At 46.8% G+C, this 9,693-nt stretch overlaps 1 long non-coding RNA gene across 2 annotated transcripts; it reads right to left on the bottom strand.

Annotated features, from left to right (window-relative positions):
* Positions 1-797: 797 nt before the first annotated feature.
* On the bottom strand, positions 798-8,454 carry LOC132598372 (uncharacterized). Of its 2 annotated transcripts, none has more exons than XR_009566482.1 (3): positions 8,212-8,454; positions 2,474-2,587; positions 798-1,986 (listed from the first exon to the last, which is right to left on the bottom strand). It is a non-coding gene; the product is annotated as an uncharacterized lncRNA (long non-coding RNA). The 2 variants fall into 2 exon arrangements; XR_009566481.1 differs by having other exon boundaries at positions 8,242-8,454.
* Positions 8,455-9,693: the final 1,239 nt, after the last annotated feature.

Genomic DNA, 9,693 nt, shown 5'->3' with positions numbered 1-9,693 from the left:
ATACCAGTAATGATAGGCTGTATTAGATGCCTCCTGGGCCCCCACCCAGGGATTGACAAACCTTATCTTACTTAGTTTTTACTAAGTGGTCGTGAGTGGTCATTTCACAGTTGAGGAAACTGAGGTACAAAGGAGTTCTGGAACTTGCCCACCAGGCTCCAAACTTGGGTTGTTCTGACTGCAAAGTCACTCTTAACCATCATATGCTGCCGCCTTTTCATTAGTCTTTTTGCAATATGGACAGTCATTTGGCGAATGTTCATTCGTTTCGTAAGCTTCTGCAAGGTTGGAGGTTCCAGGTGAAATATTTTTGTTTGGATCTCGTTAAGTTAAGGCATAGTTAAGGCAGTGGAGGCCCAGAGGAGTAAGGATTTTGCTCAGTATCAACCCAGCTAATTAGCAGCAATGCTCATTTTAAATCCTGTGTTTTCTAACTTGGTTCTGAGCTCTTCCTGTCTCACCAGCTTCAGCAGGTACTGGTTGACCACCTACCAAAGGGACAGCAGATAAGTAGCATGTATGTCATCACCCTCCCAACCTATATCTGCTGCAGACATTACTAATCAATTATGGAACTCTTCCTGCTGAGCCTGGATGTAGTTTGAGGCAGGCACTCCTGATCAACTGGATTTGGGAAATGAGATAAACCCTATTTACTGTTGTCACCACGCACAGCACTGTTCAAGGCCTTCCAGACAACACAAAATAAGTACGAAATGAGTATCTGCTTTCAAAACTGTTATTGCTTTCAGAAAATTTTATCAGTCCAAGGTCACTTCTCTCAGAGTACTAGGAAAGACCAAGTTCAATGCTGGTGAGTTTTAGAGACAGATAAGCAATGTTATGAGTTGATGCCCATACTCTGCTCACAAGGCCATGATAAGCCAATATGGGAGCGGGGACGGGGACCACCAGGAGCGGGCTGGGTGCCAGTGGGAGGAGCTGTTAGCTGAGGGGCCGGTCAGTGTGAGACAGTGGTAAGACTGGGGTCAACGTGTAGGTGCACAAAGCTGAGGGTAGGGGGTATAAAACCTGACAAGAGAAAGCTGAGACTGACAGCTGCAATACATGCATATTCAGGAGCTCCAGACAAGAGAGCTCTTCTCCTCCCCTCCTGCACCCCCTCCTCTTTTATGTGGTGGTCATATAAATGGAAGGGTAATAGAACTAAGAGAGAAGGGTCATAGAATGTTGGCCTTCACAGAATCTTTGGGGCCTCTCTGAAGTAGACTTGGACAAGGACATTTCCTGAGTGATGGATGCCGTGTGGTCAGCAAATTTGGTCAAGATTCTTCCAGCCAAAGTCTGTGTCGAATGGGTTGTTACTGCACCTGCCTGAGGGCCGTGGCTGCTGGGGTGATGGATCACGGGAGCATTAGTGAAGGGGGTGAAAAGAACAAAGGGAGGAGGACCAAAATGTGGGGTGAAGGAGATGGTGGGGGCACTAAGTCTAAAGGCTGGGAAGAGAGGGCGCATGCGGACACCGAAATGAGTGGCTCCATTTCCATTTGGAATTCCAAGAAATAAGGGCTTTCTAAAGAAGTGTGTCTTCGAGGGAAGAATTCTATTTCATGGATGTGTCAAAGTTTCGTACCAAGCTCCTCTCCCCGGCAAGAGGAGCTCAGGCATTGTCTGCACCCAGAGCTTGGGGAAGGGGATAGCGTCTCACTGCGCTCAGCAGCTGCTCTCTGCACCATTTTGGACCAATTCCAGCTTGAATACATTGCCACTGCCTGCCTAAATCCACCCTTAAACCCCAAGAGGGCGTCTTCGAGAATTATTCTCACAATTCCAGAGACAGAATGAGCCTCTTTAAACCAATGAGAGAGCAGCCCTTGACTGGTGGTTCGTTATGTTCAATTCAAAATCAACCCCCTGCTGTTCAAGCTTCCGTCGTGCCTGGGGCTCTTGGAAGAAGAAATCACATGTTGTCCTAGAGAAGGTTGGATGTGGCATGTGGGGCCAGGTTACAACATGTTGTCACATCTGAAAGACACATGGGGTGACAATGTAGTAGACTGTTGTGACAGCCTAGGAAAGGTTTTGCACATCAGAATCCTGGGGGAAATGGTTTTAAGCATAAGAATATTTTTAATATATATATATTTTTTATGAGCTTTGCGATTTGTACAGCCCAAGATGCTGTTTCTGTGGAGAGAAGCAAAGAGGTCACCTCCTGGGTGTGAGGTGCAAAGATGGTAACTGTCTTTCGTATGTCGCCAGGTTCCTACATGCTGGCGGGCCAAATCTGGCCCACTGTTGTTTGTGTAAATAAAGTTTTATTAGAACACAGCAAATTTGTTTGTATACTGTCAGGAAACAGCAGAAAAGTTGAGTCATTGCATTAGAGACTGAATTGCAATGGTCCTTCACAGGAAGAGTTTGCTGATCCCTGATTTGGGGAAAATCTGGGAAACCACGTAATCTTGTAATTTGAAGCTGAGGTTCTTTGCTAGTCCGGGACCTCTCTCACCTTTTTTTTTCTGCTCAGGGAATTGCCAAAGGAGCAGACTCCTGTCGGTGCATTTGAGGCTCCTGGGTCACTGGCTTCTGTCTGGGTCCAGCACTGGCTGGTACTGGCAGGAGACTGGAGAGGGAGAAAATGGTTAATTACACACACACACGATCTGGTCAGCATCTCCAGTGGCTACCGTGTCTCCTGCTGTGCCCCCAGATTCTGTTGGACTCGCCCACTGTGATGCCAGCTTCCACTGGGGGACCTCAGACTCTGGGTAACACTGTCTTCCCCCTTTTACCTACAGCCAAGATGGGGTAGGGGTTTCCTGCGGGATTCCTCTCTGGGCCCTCTCACTGGGGCGTGTTCATGTCTCAGCCCTTCCATCACGTGTATAACCAGTTCCCTGTCTCAGATTCCCTATTCTTCATCCATACAGTTGTCTCTTTTCCTTGTTCGATCCTGACAGATACAAGTCCTGACTCTGAATCCTAGGCCAGAGCCTGAGTCCTCCTCAGCATTTGGTTTTCTACCTTGATTGAGCTGTTAGAGCTTGGCTCTGAATTCTCAGGGCCTCTGTTCTGCCACGTGTTGGGAGCAGACACTCCGTCCACCAAGGAGTCCTTGCTGGGACCCTGGGTTTCTCTCCCCTCGCCTCATGAGCACCCATCTCCATCCTCCAATACTGCTCTCCTGCCCACGGTGAGATGGGCCCCTGAACCGGTGGCACTATTAGAGTTCCCAGTTTCTGGCTTTTCTGGCCAGAAAAACTATGCCCCCACCATCCAAGAAAGGTCATCCATCTGCGGCTCTTAGCTTGTTCCTGAATTGTTCACACTCTTAATGCACCTCTGCCCAGCTCCAGCCTCTTGGTCCAGTTAACACCAACTTCAGGTTGTTTGGCCCTGGTGTTCTTGGCATTTGAATCTTGGCCCTCTGTAGCCCATCTGTTTTTTGTTTTGTTTTGTTTTTCAGATTTAAAAATTGGTTCTGAAAAACAAAAAGAATCCGTGGTCCAAACATTTCAGGAAATGCTGGTTTAGACAAATTTAAAGAGGTCTCTTCGCTGCAGGGTGTCTCAGAACCTTTAAAATACAAAGCCATTGAGCTTGTAGTGTTTTCAAAGCTAACTCGAACATGGAACTCTTCTTCTCTGTGTGTGTGGATTATCTTGTGGGACTTGGGAAGCATGAAGCATTATTTGATATTATAAATTTTGGTCATTTTTTTTGGTCTAACTTCCATCCTTCTCCCACCCACTGCCTTCTGGTGACAGGATACTTCTCTCCAGTCAAAGACCTTTTCCATCCAGGGTAGGTGGGAAGGACACCCTTGCCACCATCTCCAGCACCAAGATTGGGAATGGGACCCAGTTCTGTTCTCAGGGTTTGGCTGAGGATAAGAATGCGTTCTAAGCTGGACCAATCAGAGTCCTTGCTAGGTCTTTTCTGTCAAGAGTTTCAGGGAAGACTTGTTTTTTCTTCCACTGGAGATGTTGAGTTGCTAGGATAGTAGTGGGCCAGCAGGTCAAATGCCTGTCAGGTAGGTTTCTACTCTCTCTATTGGAGTAGAAACCCAAGCCAAGAAAGACAGCAGAATTGAGAGATGGAGAGAGAGCAGAGTCCTGACAATACTGCCTGAGCCTCTGTGCTCAGCCTGGTCTGAAGCTAGTTCCATTTCTTTGACTTCTTAATCCCATGAGTTAATAAATCCCATCACCCCTTTAAAATGTTATTTTTGCTTAAGCTAGTTTGAGTTCACTTTTTCCCTCTCACAAATGAAATGCACCTGACTAATGGATGAAGCAAACCCAGCCTCCTCTGGTTCAATATATGTGCCTTGCCACCTTGGGTCAGAATCCCCCTGCTGTCCCTGAATCCTCGGGATGCAGCCCTCAAGGTCAAGCTCCATAGCCGGTGTTCTGGTCTACCCATCCGGGTTCCCCAAAGGGAGGTGGCTGGATAGAAGTGAGCGCTTGAATGTGGAGCAGCAGATGGAGCAAGTGTAGCTTCCACCCATAATTCATCTCTCCAGTGCCAGCTCACAGCCTTAGCATCCTGGGAGCTGGTCACAGGCAGACCTACTCGGTAGACTCTTAGGGACATGGTCACGCAGCTCTGGGCCTCCCCTAGGATTATGCCGTGATTCTGTGTTTGCTCTAAATGTCTACATTCTGTGCTGTTACACTGTTCCAACACCAAAGATCATTGATTCCAGATCATTGATGCTGGAATAATTTACTTGGTGCAGCTAGAAAACAACATATGTTGACTTGAATGATACTCAGATTAATAAAAGAGACTTCAAGGCCTTCCCGCTGAGTGGCAGTTTTAATTTGGAAACTGCTCACATGGAATGGCAGAAGTGCCAAGAATACAGGTGTAAACAGGTGGTAGGAATGAGAAGAATCAGAGGTGTGAAGAGAACAATGGAAATACTAGCCTCCAAGCTCAGCCACTCAGAGTCAGAGCAGAGCTTCCACAGACAATCTTGTTGATACTCAGACCACCCTCTGAGCGGGCAAAGATGATGCGTTTCATTTTGCAGACATTACTGAAGTGGCCAAAACTATGAAGTGACTTACCCAAGGTCACATAGCCAGAGGGAGGCAGTCAGGGCTTGACGTGGGATATCTGGCCCTGTTCTAGCTCTCTTTACACACAAACCCGCAAGGCTGTGTTGGCTGCTTCCCGTCCGTGGTCAGTGCAGGGCTCTGTTTCCCTTTTTTCCAGCCAGTGCATACAGTGATTCTGCCCTTAATCCCCACCCCAAGGTCTAAATTTGCCCCCCAACAGTAAACATCATTTTGCTAGAACGTCTGTGTTTTCTTTCCACCACTAGCCTTTCCATTCGCCACCTGTGAAAACTGTGACTGTAGATTCCAACTCCAGCCATAAAGGGTCAGAGTCTGAGAGTAGTGTGGCTGCAAGAGTATTGTGGCGAATATTTTCTTTTTCCCAATCATTCCTTTCTTGATTTAGTGGCTTCTTGGGACATCTTAACAAATCAAAGAATATACATTTTTTTAAGGAGAGTAAAGTCTTTCAAAGATAATCCTTGATAACATGGTGGACATAAGTAAATTTTATCATTCTTAACAGACCCAACCAACTCCATGAAGATGAGCTAACAGACCTCAGTGAAGACAGCAGCCATCATTTAAAACATTAATTATCTTTTCTTCGGTGTTTTTCTCCCCAACTCAGTCATAAGCTCCAGGAGAAATTGTGCCTGTCTTGTTCATCACTGTATATCCTCAGTAGTAGTAGAGGGTTGAGCGCATGGTAAATGCTTATATTAAGAAATAATGTAATGATTGAATGAATAAACAAACCATTAAGATAAGATAATTAAATCAGCACAAATGCAACTTACTCATTGGCTGATCCTAGATAAACGTCAGCCTCTGAACTTTATGACCAATAACAAGTTCTCTGTTCATTCAGTGTAATTCACCACCATTCAGCAAAGTAGTTATTGATCGCCTACTGTGGGCCAGGAGTGTCTTAGATTTAGAGCCACTTCTTATACTTTTTAGAATAAATCAATATGCAAACCACACAGACATTCAAACATGTAAACAAACATACACACACAAACACACACTCACATATGTATCTGTATATAGATGTATAAAATGTATTTTTAAAAGTCTTAATTTTGTTAAGACGTCAATACTACCCAAAGCTATCTACAGTTTTTTTGTTTTTTGGTTTTTTGCGGTACGCGGGCCTCTCACTGTTGTGGCCTCTCCCATTGCGGAGCACAGCCTCCGGACGCGCAGGCTCAGTGGCCATGGCTCATGAGCCCAGCCGCTCCGCGGCATGTGGGATCTTCCCGGGCCAAGGCACGAACCCGTGTCCCCTGCATCGGCAGGCAGCCTCTCAACCACTGCGCCACCAGGGAAGCCCGCTATCTACAGTTGTAATGCAATCCCTGTCAAAATCTCACTGATGTTTTTTTTTGCACGCATAGAAAAACTCATCTTAAAATTCATGTGGAATCTCAAAGGACCCCAAGTAGCCAAAACAATCCTGTAAAAGAAGAACAAAGCTCAAGGATTCACACTTCCTGGTTTCAAATTTGACCACAAATCTGCATTATTCAAAATAGTGTGGTATTGACTTAGTGACAGACATATGGACCAATGGAATAGAATAGAGAGTCCAGAAGTAAATCCTCCCATTTATGGTTCAATGATTTTCAGTAAGGATGCCAAGACCATTCAGTAGGAAAGTACAGTATTTTCAAGAAATGGTGCTGATAAAATTGGGTATTCACATGCAAAAGAATGAAGCTATACCCTTACCTACTACAACATACAAAAATTCACTCAAGGGGCTTCCCTGGTGGCGCAGTGGTTGAGAGTCCGCCTGCTGATGCAGGGGACATGGGTTCGTGCCCCGGTCCGGGAGGATCCCGCATGCCGCGGAGCAGCTGGGCCCGCGAGCCCTGGCCGCTGAGCCTGCGTGTCCGGAGCCTGTGCTCCGCAACGGGAGAGGCCACAACAGTGAGAGGCCTGCGTACCGCAAAAAAAAAAAAAAAAAATTAACTCAAAATGAATCAAAGACTTAAATGTAAGACCTAAAACCAGGTCTACTCAAGTGCTAAGCGTGGTCACATGACCCAGACATGGCTAATCAGAACATTTCATTCTCTTGGCCATAAGGATTGATTTAGGGATGAGCAGTGACTTCAGTTGGTCCAATGAGAGTTAGCCCTGGGGCTTTTGCTCCACTCTTGGGATAGGGAGCTCTTTTGCCTTCTAGGGTCTTTAGCTGGAAAGGCGCAAATTTCAAGCTGTCTGTGGCCAGTTTTACCATCTTGCATGTATCTAGGAATGGAGTCAGCACACTGCCTTCAGGAGAGCAGAAGTGAGAAAAAGAGAATGTTGGGAAAGCGAAATGAACTGACAATTGGTGTAAACGTCTAGGTACAGCCACACCTGCAGATCACGCATCTTTATATATGGCAACCAGTGCATCTTTGTTTGTTTAAACTATTTTGAGTTGGGTTTCTGTCATTTGCAACCAAAAGAGTCCTGATGAATATGTCTAAGACATGTAACATCTAGCATAGTGCTAAAACATAATACGTGATCAATGCTAGTTAAATGTTGTCGCTGATCATCTAGCTGACAACTATCTAAGTACCTTCTGTGTGCCAAGCATCTTAAGTTATTTCAAGCCCTGGAAATAGCCATGATATACTTGAAGGCTTGGATTCCATGATATACTTGAAGGCTCGGGTTCCAGTCCTGGCTTCATCCCTTATATGTGATCTTGGATAAGTTACTACTACTGTCTGAGCCTCAGTTTCCCTCATAGGCAAGAAGAGGGAGTTGAAACAGATGAGACATTGCAAATTGGTGGTCGTGGGCTATAGCCAGCCCTTCTTTTGGTGTTTCATTTGGCCTTCACAGCATTTTACAGTTTAATTTCAGATGCAAACTCATGTATCCAGCTTCTCTAGAAAAATTGGGAGTCAGCCCACACTGGGCCCCCATTGCCACATAGCAACAACAGGCAGGTTTTAAGAGGGGCAGGTCTGCTCTGAGTTACCCCAGACTCCACCCCTCCCCATCGTCGTATACTTGTCTGCTTCCCTCAGCTTGTGACCTGGTGACCACAAGAAGCATCTGAGTTTGTGTTTTCCAGACCAGACAGACTCTTCTGGCTCTAACGTTTTCTGAGAAGGCAGAATGTACCCTTCGTGGTCCAGGAAAAGAGATCGAAACCAAGTAGGAAAACACCCACCGTACTTGGGAAGCAGTCTGTTATTCTCACCTCTTCTTGGTCACTGGAGGGTCCCCAGGCCCAGGGAAATGGCAGCAGTCAGCGGGCAGAGACGAGCAAGCCAAGATTGTCTTTCTTTGCTTCTCAGTCAGACAAAGAAAATCCCTCTCGGTGCAAAGCCTCCCCAGCAGCTTTGATGTCCCTCTTCCAAGTGCACCACTTCCGACAAGAGAGGCAGGCGGGGGCAGGGAGCTGAGAACAAAAACGCGCTTCCTGGGCTGCTAATTATTCTCCTTCTGTGTAAATAATTATCTGGAAGGGAAAAAAAAACAGTCCACAGCGAAAGAGCTGGAAAAGCAAAAGGAAGATGAAAGGGGGTTGGGGATTTGATGTGTCCCCGGGAGCAACCCTTGAAGGGAAAGCAAGGCACAGCAAAAGCCCCCTTACTTCCTGGGTTTTCAACACCTAGCCTGGGGCTTTCAAAGCCCTTGGCATCGGTGCTGTAATTAAATCGTGGTTCTGGAAGCTGGTATGTGGATAATCCAACGGTTTTTGGCCCTGGCTCCTGCCGGACGCTGCTGGAGCCCTAGAGAAGTGAGGCTCTGGGGTCGGCTGAGCGTGAGTTTGAGCTTGGCTCCACTGCTAATTATAAAAGGGATTATGGACAACTTGCTGCTTCTCACCTTAGGACCTATTCAGAAGCTCACCCAAGGCTGAGTCTGGGTTGAAGGCAGAAAAAAAACAGCGTCAGGGAGGCCCGTTAGGAACTGGTGAGTCACTCTGGTAGTGAAAGAGCAGCAGACTCGTGAGGCCAGAGAAGCAGGCTGGGGGCAGAGGAAGCAAACAGAGGCCCGATAGCAGAAGAAGTTTGGTGAGTCCTGACCATTTTTTCCTGAGTGCAAAGGGACATTTGAATTTCTCCCTGGAGGCATGGGAAGGACAGGTGAGAGGTATCTGAGCCTCCCAAACTGGCAAAGGAAGGGAATTGAGTTGGGGGAATCACTGCCCACTATCTGCTCATCTGGGCCTGACAGTGGGGCCATTCATTGGCAGGGCTTTCAGAGGCATCCACGGAGGACATTTAGAAGAAAGAATGAGAAACAGGACACCCCAGTCACCCAGCCGTCCACAAAAGACTCTCTGAACCAGGGCTGTGTATACCTGGTGTGCAGAGGAAGAAAACTGCATTCAGCTGTTTGTACGCTCCCAAACCATGAATCCAAGTAAGATGACACGTTATCATCTTATCTGCAGCCTGGGGAAGCGGGATCCCAAAGAGCCTGTTCCGGTATCTATTCAGTGCCAAAGAACTGGAGCCCCTGGCTTTGTGAGGGGTAAGGGGATTTCCTCTCCTCTCATTGGATCAAAAGACAGATGATACTCGTTGCATTGGCATGTGTCGTGGAGTCTGGGAGTGGCGATTGCATGGCAGGGCTGTTCTGGCTACACCTGATGAGACTCTGAGGTCCCCATTCATCAAGGGCAGTAAGAGAAGGTAACACC

The sequence above is a fragment of the Globicephala melas genome, chromosome 13 (assembly GCF_963455315.2).
Source record: "Globicephala melas chromosome 13, mGloMel1.2, whole genome shotgun sequence".
NCBI classification, from domain to species: domain Eukaryota; kingdom Metazoa; phylum Chordata; class Mammalia; order Artiodactyla; family Delphinidae; genus Globicephala; species Globicephala melas.
This window is presented reverse-complemented; position numbering and strand designations above follow the sequence as displayed.